The sequence below is a fragment of the Morone saxatilis genome, unplaced genomic scaffold (assembly GCF_004916995.1).
Source record: "Morone saxatilis isolate NCDOM2014 unplaced genomic scaffold, NCSU_SB_2.0 Contig14, whole genome shotgun sequence".
Lineage (NCBI taxonomy): Eukaryota > Metazoa > Chordata > Actinopteri > Moronidae > Morone > Morone saxatilis.
This window is the reverse complement of record NW_023339696.1, coordinates 19,599,339-19,614,831: the sequence shown is the minus strand read 5'-3', so window position 1 is coordinate 19,614,831 and position 15,493 is coordinate 19,599,339. Positions and strand designations below refer to the sequence as shown.

Here is a 15,493-nt window from a genome sequence, read left to right as displayed (position 1 = left end):
GAGAGAGAGAGAGAGCTGCTCCTCCCTGTTTGTCTGATGTTTTGCTTTGCTTTAATAGCAAGACTGATGCCATTTAAATCTTTCGCTTCAATTCACTCAATGCAAATCCAGCTGCATAAGTGGGTTACCAAAGTCCTTTACTGACACACAGGCGAGGGCAGTGAATGCAGCGTTGCCTATACATCCAGTTCAACTTCATTTATTCTAATGTCACATTTTCTAACTGATGAAGGAATCAAACATGAAAGATCTACTATGTGAAGGTTGTTGAAATTTGCATCGTTTTGCATGCTGCTAAAATCATTTAAGCTCCAAAGTAGCATTTCAAAATGATTGCGCAGCCATTTTCACTTCCAGAATTTCAATTAAGAGATAAATGTTTTATATCTCACACAACCTTGATATATGAGCATCGACTGGGCTTTGTGTTACTAATGATCGTTATCAGCTATGCAGTGATTTCATTGTTATTTATTTGACAGCTGTTATTGATATTTATTTGCAGATTAAGATTTTCCACACAAAGCATATAAGTCATTTTATAAAATACAACACATTGTCAGAGATTGAATGACAGTATATAAAGAAGATTTATCACTATTGCTATACTCCAAGATCCTGTACTTTATGTTTGACCCGAGCTCAAGGTGATGAGCATCATTGCACATTAGTTTGTCCAATCTCTGACGATGACAGAATCTGATGAAACTATAAATAATAAAAAGCACAGTTTAATTTGAAAAAGATTTACTGCTGAAAATATGAAAGACAGTTAAAATGCTAATGCATACTTTTGAACAACAACCATAAATATATTTATTTATAAGTTATACTTATACTCCACCAAGACATTACTACAACATTAAAATGCTGCATCAATAATAATGCTGCAATAATATAATATATCATATATAACATATAATATAATAATCTCATAAAGGTCTACTGTTGGTAAAAATGTTCTACTTTAATTTAAAATTGTAAATGCAGAACTTTTTTATATTGTGTTAATGCTACTTTTAGGTTATTAAAGCAAAAGATCTAAACAATTTCTCTGACTGATATCATGTGACATAATTTTTCATACATCATACATGTATAAATAATAAGTATCATAGGATATTAACCACTACAAAATGCTTTCTAGCTCTTTAATTCTCATATTTTGTCTCATATAAGCTGAAAAATGCAAACAAACATGTACATACACGCATCATCAAAGGCCTACTAAATCAAACTTCTTCCATTCACATTCTCCCTTTCACAGCATAAACAGATGATGATAATTTTGGAAACAGCTGTGGTATTTATACATATTTGGGATGTTATTTAAAGAAGCATTCCTCTCTTTCATCCGTCTTCCCTCTGCCCGGCTTTTCAGCTCCTGTGGTATTAAAGATACGCTGCGGTAAATGAAGTCATCCCTAATCCCGTATGTGCTGTATGGCCCCCCTGATGAAGACTCATCAAGGTGAAAGTGCTGTGTGATTTGTTGGATATTATTAGCATGGTAATAGGGTCTTAGAAGACATGGAATGAGAGGGAGCGGCACACGCTGTGCATCCAGGTGTGTGATATTTAGCAGCAGCAGTCGCCTCAGGAACAGATCTGTCAGAGAAGTGAACCCACACTGTAATGAAAGACTGGCCACTTCCCTGGAGAATGTGAATAATATGAATAAGAATAACACACATGTACAGTAGTTTGCAAGAGCACACATTCATAGGTTTAAACACACATAAACACACACGCCCATTCCCTCTGCCCTCTAAACCTGTCACCAAAGGCAAAGGTGCTCTGCACATGCACCTACACATGTAGACACACACACACACACACACATCCACACGTCGAATACGCTCCATCCCCGCCTGAAGACACAACAAGAAACATCTAATTCTGAGTCACTCTGAGCCTGACTCACATGTATACACAGACACAACCACAGAGCAGTTTTCCCTCAGGAGCTCTTGCTTTACCAATGCCCTTTAACTTGGTTACTGGGACATATTTTATCTGTAATTCATCATATATTATATACTCATACTAAGCCAATACATTGCACACACAAACAATTGCCTTCATTCACACACAGACCCTCAGACTCCTCCTCTGTCAGCCCTCCCTGCCTCAGCTCCTTCCTCCTTCCTTCTCTAATGAGTCTCTGAGAGCGCAGGTGAGGCTGACCCCGGGGAGGCGATAGCTTCCACGTGTGTGCACGTGTGTCTTGGCATTGCATTATTATGGATGATAATAGACACATGCTCATGGAGATGCCCGAGCATCCGTTCACCTCCGGTTAACTCGTCTCCTCCCTGCTAATTAGAGATGAGAATCTAAAGGCTGATGAGTCAAAGTATGAAATAAAGTGCTGCTTAGTCCTGCTGCTGCTGCTGCTGCTGCTCCACATGTGATGGTCCAAAGAGCGCATGTAGTCATCTGTCTGCAGCAATTAATTATATGGGGTTCAAAAGAAAAGGTTAGCAAAAGTAAATTAAATGCACAACAAATGCTGAGCAAGGGAAAAACTATTTATCATAATAGTATCATCAATTATTATTATGCCAGAAAGTTATCATTAGTTCTGCTGATGAGAGGCCATCCAGAGTTGAACTGGAGACCTCTGGATCTGCCGTCAGAGTCTGTGCCACTGAGCTACAACCTGCTGCTCTATCTTCCACTTTAATAGCAATACATAACAACACACATTTGCTAGGGTTGTTTTCTTATGCTCCATTTGTAGATGATATTCAACATACACGTCCAGGAAGTGTTATACTTGTTCTTTCCAATTGAAACTGGCCACACTACCCTACATGGTATCCTTTTTTCTTCAGCGCAAACACGTAAAAAATTAAAAAAGTATAAAAAACATTAAGCTGGTATAAACTCAAAATACAAGAAAAATTATACAGAGGCCTTTAAAAATGCGCAAATAACTAACTCAAACAGTTTGAGATCAGTTTTTTACAGCAGAAACCAACAGTAAGAAATTCCACTCTTTTTACATTCTGTTTACACTAATTTTTGTGTCTTTTTTATCGAAAGTCTATGTATGACATTGTACATATTGTTATTGAAGCTATTAATAATAACAAGTTATTATTAATAAGTTGAAAAAAATGTATGTTCTACAATGAGATAGTTTGTGGAAGTCCCACACCATGAAGTTACATTACTAGAAATAAATCATGGTCAGTGTGTTAACAAACGAATAAACTCCAGATTAAAGCAACACAGCAGATAAATACGAACGAGGATAGCACTCCACATATGGACTCACAGCTAGGATTTTGTATTATCAACAGAGGGGCTACTAAGAGTTTAAAAATGACTTATTTATCTGCAGCTGTATGTTCCTGAGCTATAACCACACGAGTGTGACAGTAACAATATAAGATAATGTATGTTCATTGTAAGGTGGCGTGATACAGGGCTCTTATAGTCCATGTTTTGCCATCTTTGGGCAACAAATTGAACCTAAAATACAGAACTACGGGTAAAAAAAGTGAGCAGAGATTAAATAAACATGCACCAACATGATTGTATTCTATAGAGGACCGTGTGTGTGTGTTACAGCTCTCATGTGGTTTAAAGCTCCACACTTTGAAGCCCTTTTCACACAGCTATAAGCTCCTCTATTGTTTGCTAGAACACACAGCAAGGTCACACGTGCACTGAGAACTGTTTACATTAGCTGTAAACAGAGGGGGCACCCAGAGTCGAACTGGGGACCTGTTGATCTGCAGTCAAACGCTCTACCACTGAGCTATACCCCCTCACATGTACTGGCTATGCATTTATCAGATTGGCTCTTTTTAATGCTGAATTTCACCCAGAGACCCTCAAATCGGAGCTACAACAAACCAGACCTGAGTCAAGGAGGAATTGCCTTGCCCTTTCAGTCACAGATATCTTGAATTTGTGGGTTCACTCGTGAGCCTCTGAATGTCTTAGCACTGTGTTTGATAATGAACATGTCCTTTTAGATTCACCCCATGTTAATTAATTTGCTCCATGCTAATTACGGACAAAAATCAACAAGGGCTTAATATTCCCAAGGACTTTCCTTGCAGCTAAGGGTGAAACAAAGCGTTTCAAACTGGTGTACATGAGACGGAGATACATGAACTTTCCAGTGACACTAAGCAAAATGTACTCTTCTCGAATTGTCTTGCCATTGGTCAATTAATCAAATTTAATTACTCAAAACAAAAGTACTGCGTTTTAGAAATGATCTACACTGTGAGCTTGTTTTATTGGACTTATTACTACAGAAATTAGTAAACAAAGAAGGCAAAATGGTTTATTGTTGTCCTCTGGTGTGCATTAATAAAGTCTCAGCAGGAGGATTCCCATAGACTGCATGATATGGTTGCTTAGTTTGTTTTTTCATTACAGTGCAACACTATTTATAGTAAACATTGTTTGTGGTGTGCTATCTTTAGACCCTATATCCATCCATCCATTCATCCATCACCCTATGGATCTACACATGCATACATGTCTCTATTCATATACTGTCCTCTTTGGGATGAAGAGGTCATGCCACAGATAAAACAAAACAAAGCCGCCTCCACAAGCCCACCATGCAGAGGGGGGTATAGCTCAGTGGTAGAGCATTTGACTGCAGATCAAGAGGTCCCCAGTTCAAATCTGGGTGCCCCCTGTGGAGAGTTTATACTGATCCTTTTTATGCTGTTTATTTCACTGATGATTTTCTGTTGTCTCTTTCCGTTGAGGCTGGAAAGGCTCAAATAAAATGAGCAGGAATCTGAGCCCTGACACTGACAATGAGAACCACTGGCATATAACAGAACATTATGTAACAGCCACAGGTGTCAAAAAGTGTGTACTAGTGTCTTCTGAAAGTCTACAGGTTTCCGTTCCAGCCAGACACCACACACGACACTGCAGGTAGTTGTACTAATAAATTCCTCCTCTCTGCCTGAAGCTCTAATCAGTGACTGCGGTTACAGGGTGCTAAATAAAGTGATCGGAAACGCGCTGTTTAACCTGCGGCGAGCACTTTGCTCTAATATCGATTCACTGAAGTGGTTTTGTACTGATGCAACAGTGTGAGCAATTAAGCTGTAGAAGATGCCTTTAATGATCTATAAAGGCAGTAAAACATTTCACATATAATTAATGTTGCAGACTCATTTCCTTCATGCTTGTTATAACCAAAGATGGCTGACGATTAAGGGCTTTTTCAGCTAAGAGTGAAATGATGTGTGACTGCAAGGGCAGCTGTAGACAGGTAAAGGAGCCTTAAAGAAACTTTACAACCTTTACTTCCCAGAACTATTGTTATACGAAGAATGTTAAACTTTAAGTTAACTGATCCACCATTACTTTATATATTCTGATCACTTAGTTGTTCAGTCCCGCAGTACGGTAGATCATGTTTACTGCGCTGTAGATAATTAACGTGGTCAGGGACTGGGGGGAAAAAGGGGGACTGATTATACAGGTCCCTCATGTGAGGAGATACTGAAATAGCAGTGGATGTGGGGAGGGGTCCATAGCAAATACAGGTCAACACATTCTCACTCCCAGTTCGTTCCTTCCTCTAGCAATAATAATTATGCAACGTCCTGTTGTTCCAAAATAAAGCTGGTGTGGTTGAAACGGTCACAGTTGGGTTAAGTGTAGCCATAAAAACTACTCCTTCGATGTAGGCACAATAAGAACTAGATTACATTACATTAGTTACCTGAAATAATTAAAGTACAGTATGTAACTTGTTAACTTATGCTTTCACGTGGGGCACAAACAGCCACCCCACCCCACCACCTCCATATGTGGACTGTCTTGCTCGTTATAGTACGTCACCTGACTTTGATGGCAGATGGGTCCAGAAAAGATGCTAGAGGGATATCTATAGCGTCATATTTTGGGCCACTGACCAAGCTGCAGTATATGACGACTTGTGTGACGCTTCTGAACACGGTCTATTTATAAATTAATATTATCAAAATCACATAATTAGAACAACTGTGCCTAAGATTTAAGATAAATAATCACGACTGACCCCGACCACACTTATGCTAAATTGGTACCCAGATTTGAACTACTTAAAGTCTGTAGACTTGAGTTAAAGAAGAAGCTCTTCACCTGAATCCTTTTTGTATCAGTCAGTGAAATAACCTATTGAGTGAAGTTCTTTCTCACTGATGCTGCTGTGTCTGCTCACACTTTTTGTTTTGAATGCACAGAAATAGAAACAACCTACATACTATCCCTGTGTAAAGAAAGGAGACAGAGTTAAACAGGAGACCTCCGGGCCTGCTTTCAAATACTTGGCCAATGAGTTATACCAGTGGATGAAATAAGGCTAAATGGCATCCAAACATTCATTCCAATGGAAGCTGCTCACCCAACCCGAACACCAAAAACGTCTTTCTCTCTAGTTGCTTTACCGCAGTTTATCCTAAACTACCTCTTAAATCTACAGCTGGTTTAAAAAAGAGATGAGGAAGCTCCACCCAACTTGTTGCATCTGTGACACTGTAATGTTACATCTGTTGCCACTTTAATATTTATACCACACACGTAGTTTACAGTAACAGCTGCTCCTGCGACTCTGTATATGAAATACCGTATGCAGACAGAGTCAAGAGGTTCAGTTACTGTTTGACTTAACATCAGAACTGGTAGGAGGTGTTGACTTACAGTAAAGTCCCCCTTTTTGTCTCTACTCTCGCAATGTGATATACTTTATGTTGAAACTAGAGGTGGAAATCACAAATCACTTTGCTCATTCAACACAACACTGAGTATGTTACAGTAAGTTAACTTGAGAGCAGGTGAGGAAGTGTTTTGGTTGGAGTCCTGTGAAAGTTAGTTGCTATTCAAACTTTCTGGTGGTGAACTTGGAAATTCCTGACTTCACTTGTTGATGAGGACCACTCAAATGTACTGTGTTGTCATCTTTAAAGATGCACTACTTCCCACAACTTTTCCATGAAATCCCCCCTTTCACGATGATAGCACTGCCTCGGGCTTAATGCACATTCATAGCAACCCGTCAGTCTGCAAACGGAAATAGAGAAATTGCTGTAATGGCTTGAGCGGAACCATATTCTGAAATGATAAGATGACAAGTAGACGTCAATCTTTCACTCAAGCCTCTTCTTGAAAATGCTTTGATGCTTACATGGATGATCCACTGTCAAATGAGCCAAATTAGTTTGGTTTATGCAGACAGGCTGAAGGATTATGGGAGTTAAGCAATCCCAATCTCCTCAGTCCATCTATGAGTAGTCTGTTTTATGACATGCTGATATATAGAGTTTTTTTAAGGCTGCTTATATGCATTCTGAATATACGATTTTTCATGCAGAAGATTTACAAGACCCCAGTTTTGATAAGTTGGTGCAAATATCAAGCATTGCTGTGAAATTAAAGGTTTCTTTGCAACATAATATAAAACTATCCTCATGGCGTCAAACCACACTATATAAAGTATACAGTTTATTCTGTATGTAATCTATCTAATGATACACACTTCATGCAGGCCTAGATTTACACACTAAGGGTAAGTCACACCCACTGAATGTGTTTTTATATGGCACATTATCCCCAAGGAGAATAATATACATCAATTATGTACTCAAAAAATTCAAACTCTGACTCTAAATAAGTGTCTTTTTTGTTTTTTATACCTGCAATCTGGGAGCCTTTCACTGGTCACCAGGCTGCACAAACAAATCGGCACCAACAGTTTGTCTTTCATACTTTGTTATTTTGTTTTGAATATTTCCGTGACATCTGATCAGTCTTAGCTGAGTCTGATGAAAGACTCAACAGACTAACTCCAGTCTCTGTTGGATGTTGTCTCTGGGAGGAAGTCAGCAGATCATCACAACACAAACCAAAGCTCACAGACATCTAATATTAACAGCCTTTGTAATGCTGCACTGAAGACAAAAGGTATCATGATCTGGCTCTGGTGGAGATGACTATGACAGGAGCTACAGTGTGGTTACAGTATATAGTAGTTTAACAGCTAATCTTGTTAGCAGTGAAAGTAAAGTTATGATACCAATAAAAGTACCGGAAATTCCTCTGAGACTGATAAGTATGCGTGCCTGTGCACTGATTCAATACCATGTAATTTATTAGCCCCTTCTACTTCCCAGCAGTGTCTCATTTGCCTTTTTTTCCCAGGATAGCAAAGTCATGACCTGCCCCCCTCTGACTTTGACTCTGAGTTTAAATAATCATAACATACAGGCTTAGCAGTGTACGCTTGTTCAAAAATAATAATATATACATAAATATGCATATTTCATAATTAAATGCATGCTGTATGTGATATTGATACTGATGAACTGCACAAATATTGCGTAGCACTCTTTAATTGTATTACACAAACATTATTCAAGATGGTTCCAAGCATATTATGATAACTTTATTTACTTCCATACTCAGTAGTGTCCCAAATCCATACTATATACTAATCCCATAGAGTATATACTACTAATACAAAACATCAACACAATTAACTGCTTTGCACTAACAGGAAGTTATACAATATGTCTGACGTCCATCAAACTGCAACTTCACAAACACAAAAAGCTAAATGTCTTCCTTAAGATTTAACACTTTTTCAAAAAACATCCACCCACTGTTTATTTATTTTTTCTCCCAGCTATGAGCTCCCCTCTTTGTACATTGCATTGTGGAAGAATAGTATCCATCAAGAGCACGCTCAGAAATCTACCATATATAGCGTGTATAATGTTTGGTTTGAGTTCATTTCATTGTGTCACTTTTACAAACTAAAAACCTGCTTAGCATTAGTTTGTAGTGTGGATTCTGGGATACACTGAGTCCGTCAGCATAAGAGAGCTGGTTTGGCTGAGGTGGAACTGCATCCAAGGAGCATCTGCTGCTGAAAAGTCTGCATCAACAATGTGATGCTTTGATGATCAAGCAAGAAAGAATTTCTATTGGACTGGCCAACAAGTCAAAGTTTGAATGTATTATATATTGTAAATCTGGCTATGTTTCTGCACTATAAGTTCTCTTTCAAAAGGGGGCACCCAGAGTTGGAACTGGGGACCTCTTGATCTGCAGTCAAATACTCTACCACTGAGCTATACCCCCTTGTGCCCATAACAAGCAGTGACAGTAACAGAGAGTTTTTATGTCAGCAGAAAATGAAAGCAATAAATCATCTCTACCCCTGTGCCGGCTGAGTCTGCAAACACGACCTCGACTGTGGCATAAACAAACACACAGACAGATAAAAAAAGTGCCTTACATAGCGATTTAGTGTGTATTAATCACAAGTTAGAGTTTGAACACAGGGGGTACCCCGAACTGAACTGTGGACTTTTTATTCTGCCGTCACTCAAAGCCACATAGGGAAGGCCCTTAATGTTATTAACTGTGAATAGCCGCCATCATTACTCTTTAGTAGTTATAGCTATGAGTGTGTGCTCGCAAGGCCAACACAACTTTGGTTTTTCTGTGATGGTTTTGGATAATCATTATTATCATCACATCTAGTGCTCTTGCCTATAAAAATCAGTATGACTAAAGACTGAAGTGCTCCATAAAACCACTCAGATCAAATTATTCAAGGTTATTACCAAGATGACACGTCCAAAAATGTTTAAAAAAGGCCAATGTTGCGATAGCTTTACATTAAGGAAAAACATATTTAACAGAAGCTGTGGACTTTGAGCGACATGATATAAATTTAAAGAGGATTTATAGCCTCTGATTCCTCAGCACATGATCTGTGAAATTTGGAGATAGCCATTGGTCCGCTCATAAGACACAGATAAGAAAAAGAGGCTGAGATAGCGTGCAGTCTTAATTTGAGCAACCACCGCTGGTGAGTGGATTTGGACAATATCAAACGAACATCTTTCATTGTTCGGAGCGTGGCATGATTATGACTCTATGTGAGGGCATTAGAGATGGAGCAGAGTGAGAAGGGCATGCAGAGGCTGAAACTGATGGGGAGGATTATGACCAAGCGTCCATATTTCTGCGAACGGAAACTACATGTGGTTGGCATAAAATGTTTAGCACAGGGTCAGCTGATTATTTGGATATTTCCAAACTTTTATCCCAGAAAGAGTTCACAGTGTCCTCTCATGACTTTACTAACAACTTTCTTGATGAACTTCTGTCGTTAGATTTTAGAGTTGGCAGCTCAGTTTGGAGACCCAAATCCACTGGCACTCACAACATGCAGCATGTTGGGCATCAATTATTTGTTGACTCATTGAACTTGATATGAAACTCAGTGCCAGTGTGTAGAATACTGTAAGTATTACCCATCTGACAATGGATTTTTGAGACAAAATACAGAAAAGGTTTATATGGTTCAATCTATTTTTTTCACATAAACACAAAACTTATTCTGATCCTGATATAGGTCACATAAAGTTAAGTTTATAGTTAGGTATTATGAGCGAGATGTGTACAGAGCAGGGTTTTATAATTGAACAAGAGTCTACCAACACGCTAGGCTACATGCTAACATCAGTATGCTAATGGTATATTCCTTCTGACTGGGAATTTGATGGAAATTTTAACTAGAATGCCTCCTGAAGTTGGATTCCCAACTACGAAAGTCAGAAGAACCTCATCAACCCTGACCTTCAAATCCAAGATATTTCCAATATTCTGTTAATTAGCACTTCTGTCTCATGAGTCTTATTATATCAGTCGTACACACATTACTGTCCAACTTATGCCTGTGGATGTGTTTGCATGTTTGTAAGAGCAAAAATACAGCATAACACATTGTTCAACAATGGTGCAATTTCATGGTAATCCATCCAATAGTTGATGGCGATGGGCCAACATTGCCATCCCTAGAAACAAGTGTATGTGTAATAGCATCACTGTTGCTTAACGATAGCAAACATATCTCTGGTATTTCTTCATTGGCTGACATATGTATGTATGCCATATCTCTAGAAAGCTAATATCAGCCAATATATCCTTCTCTAGCTTGTATCGGAATTTAAAACCACATTTCCCATATTCCCATGCTTCGTGTTGTAAGGGGTTGCAAAAACAACAACTCCTTTTGTTTTATGGAGACTAAAAATCATCTCAGTGATGCTTCTATCTGTAGTTTGTTTCCACTAAAAACGTCTGAGCTTGGTTACTTCAATTTAACACACATTGTTGTTTCATTGTTCCATTTTACCAACCAATCACAAAGCTTTTCACTATGTTGATAAAATACTAATACTAAGTTATTCATTCAGGGTCTCCTGGTGTCATAAGGCTGCATGAAGCACCTTTATTAACGTCATTTAAGATGTTCGTTAACAGTGTTACGAAAGCACAAAGGCCAAATTTCTAATTGCTACACATATCCTTTCCTAAGCCTCGTCCTGTCGAGGTGTTTTGAATATCTTTCACCTCCAAAACCACGTCCTTCTCCTCCCACCCTGTAGCTGTCTGTCGGTCCCAGACTTCCCCTCCCTTCTGCCCTCCGAGGGGTATTAAAATCCCACCACCTCCTCCTCATCCTCATCACCACCACACATACAAACACACACCCATCCCCACCCCCAACCATGACCCAGTTTGGAGGGGATAAGGGGGTAAGTGAGGACCATTGTAAGTACCATAGGGAGAGAGGCAAGATGCTCTGCCTCCCTCATTCCTCTCTCTTTCAGGAAGAGCTCACACTTGGTTAAGCACACACACTGAGGGTCTTCACGAGAGAGCAGCCGCGGAGACGTGTGTTTTGTTTTGAGTTTTTTTGCTGCCGGGATGCTGCTGTTGATTTTAGGTCGGGGCTGTTTGATGTCAGTCGAGGTTAAGGGGTATGTAAAGGAGACTAAGTGAGACGAGGAGACAGAGACAGAGATGAGGGGCCTCAGGTTGAGAGACAAAGGACACAGTACCTGGCATCTGGGAGAGAAGGAGTAGAGTGAGTATGCTGCTTCATCACTTTACTTCGCTGCTTGTTTGTTGACTGTATTTGCTTGTTTATTTTTTATTTATTCATTTGAAATTGACTTTAAGTGATGACAAAAGGATATAAGCTTCATTTGTAACTGATCAGGTCTGTCGGGAAGTCAAACCCCAGATCTCGTGACCAAAGGACAGATATTTCCTAAGTAAGGAGACATTGCAATGTCTTTCTGAACTTGTTCATAATCTTTCAGAGAACTTAATATCACTAACACTAAAAAGATAATTTACGTGTATTCTTTCTCGGGATGAAGCTGAATAAAAGGCACAGATGCACCCAGAGAGGCTGCTCCTGCCTCAGAGATTCATCCTGTAACATATGGAACTGGTTTGCCGTTGCGTTTTCTTCCCTTCGGACACTGTTAATGAGGGAATTTTTTAGTTTCCCACGAATACAGAGGGAGAAATGTTCCTTCAGAACACGCCTCCCCCCTGCGAAAAGAAGAAGAATAGCTCATTCATCCATCTCAGCAAAGACTTCCTCGTCTCAAGAGTCTCTCACAGGCCGAGGTTCATGTTTGACCACGCAACCAAAATGTTCAGCAGCTTCTATTTTTGTCCCTCACCAGTGAGCTTTTCTGATTTGAATTTCTTTACGTCTTCCGCTACACATTTTATGAGCCAGAGGCCCAGATTGGGGTGCACTGTCTACTCAACCCTTTGGAATTTATAGTTTATTTGTGTTTTATGGCTGTATGCATTGATCACTCTGCAAGTAAGTTTCATGTCTGTGTTTGTGTGTGTCTGTGTAAATACATGCGCCATACAATCTGGTAGGGATTAGTCTATGAAATGGATGTGATTAACAACACTGATAAACTTCTTTGTGGGTGAAATCAACTTAATGCAAAGTCACTTTTGGCATGCATGTTTTTAATCACTTCAAGGACTCTTTTGAACAAAGTTGCAGCACAGAAAAAAAGCAGACAACCAGTGTTGATAAGAAATCCACTTTTAGCTATGCTTTTTTTGGGTGATTTGAATATCTCTGAGTGCCTAACAAAGGAGCTTATCCAGCCCCTTCAGAGTAGGAGAAGGGAAACCACAATATAAGAAATCCCCTGTGCTTTTTAAGCCGAGCATTTGTCGGCAGTCGGTCTTCCACACGCTGCTGTTATAGTTGTTATCTCTACTCATATCGTGAATTCACAGGCGGAGCTGGTGACCTTTTTGTGACATAAATGTGTTGGTTTTATATGAGGTCTCTCCCCGCATTAAAACAGCCACGATTTAACCCACATATGACGATCCAGGGGGTTATCGTGCACAGATGTCTGGCCAGCTACTGTGCGAGCAGATTAATATGATTTGCACAGTGTGTGTGGGACAAGGTGGAGGGCATCAGTAAAGCCTGAGGATGCTGCTGGCAGAACAGAGGCAGAGGGCACTGTAGGAATGACCTCGAATAAGGACATTGAGGGGAACATCGGCCCCAACAGAACACAGTCAGAGGTCCCAGTCGCTCCTCTTATATCTGTGGCTTACATTGTGCTAAAAGAAAGTATTAGGGCTTCTGGTGACTCGATCTATTGTGACATTAACTTTAATGAGATAATGTTATAGACACTAAAATCATCCATGTATCTCTCATTGGCTTGGGGTTACACTGATGTCAGATTCTATTAATTAATAAAAAAGAACTATTGGCTTCATATGTCACTCAGACAAGACTTCATTGTGCCAGATTTTTTATTTCATCTCAATTAATTATTAGCTACAGTGTCCATTTTTTACAATAAAAGGTGTTTCATTTTTATGATTAAACTTTACAAAGACAGAATATAAAATATTGGTGGTGAGGGCGGCTTCAAACTGCCGCCGCCGGTTTGGGACTTCCTTCGGTCAGAACCTTCACCGATTAAATTTTCATTGAGGGTTTCTGTTGCAAGCAGTGTAATTAACCTTACTGTCATTTACTCTCTACCCCCACTTTCCGACTTTGCCTCACTGTCAGCCACAAAATTCTACTTTGATAAAATGTTTCTCTGGGAGTTAACAGGTGTTTTAGTAATAACAACCAATACATCCAGAGTAGACTAGACATTAATAGTTTTTCCTGAATAAAATTAACTTGCCACTGTTATTAAAAATAAATAAAAATTGGCATCTCAATTTTGCACATTTCACAAAATTAGTGTGGTGCTTTATTATCTCTTTTTTACGTTACTCAAGCTAATATATTCTGCAACATTCACGCCATTTTCTGAGATACTATAACAAGAGATAAAAGCACTGAAGCAAAAAAGTTAATCAACTTAATACTGTAACATGTGGCCATTAGGCAAAACTGCATATGGGACTTCTGAACATGTGACAAAACGATTCAATAGCACTATCGTTCCGGTTTCCATTTTTAAAGGATCAAAGTGATGGTAGCGAACACAGTTAAAAATTTAATTGCTACTGTAGTTGCCTGAGTTTTCTTACTGAATGCTGATGGGCTTAATGTAATTCAGTGGTCATTTAATGGGATGTTTTGTACCACCATGGCGATGCAGACAATCTTTTTCAAGTGAGAGACTGCAGGGAAAGCCGAAATCATTAAAAGTTGCAGACAAGCCCCATAAAGCACTGTGCTGAAGCAAAGACGCAATCATATTCACATAAAAGTGTAAAGTAAAAATGAAGAGTGCTTTACAGGCAGCAGATCAGCAGGATCAGGGGGAAATTAATGTTGGCTGAAGGAAGCGCTGACAGATTCTTTTACTGGATCTGCTCTTAAGATCTTTTACAATTACTTTAAAAACTGTAAAATACATCTAATTGATAATTAGCATGATGATAAAAGCAGACTGAGGGAATGTGCTGTACCGACATTCATAGTGGAAAAAGTACATCTGTGCTGTGAGCTGACTGACGAGTAGCGGCTGCCGCATCTGTGCGGATGTTTATACGAGGTTAGCAGAAAAGCAGACAAAATAATCCTAAAAATAGCAATGAAATGTTTCAATAACTCAGTGACCACACAATACATTCATTGATGTTATGTACAGTAATAGTTTTACGTATGATGCGTTTCATTTGTCTGTAAATGTGCATGTTAGTATGCTTCACTTGATGAAAGTTCATCCAGAGGCTAATAAATCTACCCTTACATACACTCATTAGAGCTTTTGTGTTCCTTTTACTTTATGTTCATTATCCAAACTGTCCTTAGCCTGTGTTTATTAAAATAAATGTGGCTTTGTGTGCGTGCGTGCGTGCGTACGTGTTTATACATGGATCTGCATATATCAAAGCCACGCAGGAATGTGTAATATGTAGACAAACAGTTTAGAGGCAGAGAGAGAGGAGGTACAGACAAATCATTTTAATTTCAAACTCCCCTTTATTAACAGTGCAGTTTATTAACAGTCCAGCAAACAGTCCAACACACAGAGACTCTACACACTAGCTGCTTTTAACACAACCTCTCGAGCATGCTGACCTGCATTTAATTTGCAAGAGGATGTAACAAATAAAACCTTAAAATCTTGATCAAACAGATCACGCAGTAACACAAAATAAATAAATACATTAAATTACACAAAAA

General features: G+C 39.1%; 1 protein-coding gene and 3 non-coding genes across 4 annotated transcripts in view; 2 read left to right on the top strand and 2 right to left on the bottom strand.

Annotated features, from left to right (window-relative positions):
• Positions 1-3,707: 3,707 nt before the first annotated feature.
• trnac-gca lies at positions 3,708-3,779 on the bottom strand. The gene has a single exon. It is a non-coding gene; the product is annotated as a tRNA-Cys (tRNA).
• Positions 3,780-4,597: 818 nt separating this feature from the next.
• On the top strand, positions 4,598-4,669 carry trnac-gca. Its single transcript has one exon. It is a non-coding gene; the product is annotated as a tRNA-Cys (tRNA).
• A 4,372-nt stretch (positions 4,670-9,041) lies between these two features.
• Positions 9,042-9,114, bottom strand: trnac-gca. The gene has a single exon. It is a non-coding gene; the product is annotated as a tRNA-Cys (tRNA).
• Positions 9,115-11,749: 2,635 nt separating this feature from the next.
• LOC118323746 (gap junction gamma-1 protein) overlaps positions 11,750-15,493 on the top strand; it is a 10,054-nt gene continuing 6,310 nt past the window's right edge. Inside the window, exon 1 of the mRNA XM_035655808.1 lies at positions 11,750-11,917. The gene's annotated coding sequence lies outside the window, so the exon portion shown is untranslated. The remainder of the gene's footprint in view (positions 11,918-15,493) is intronic.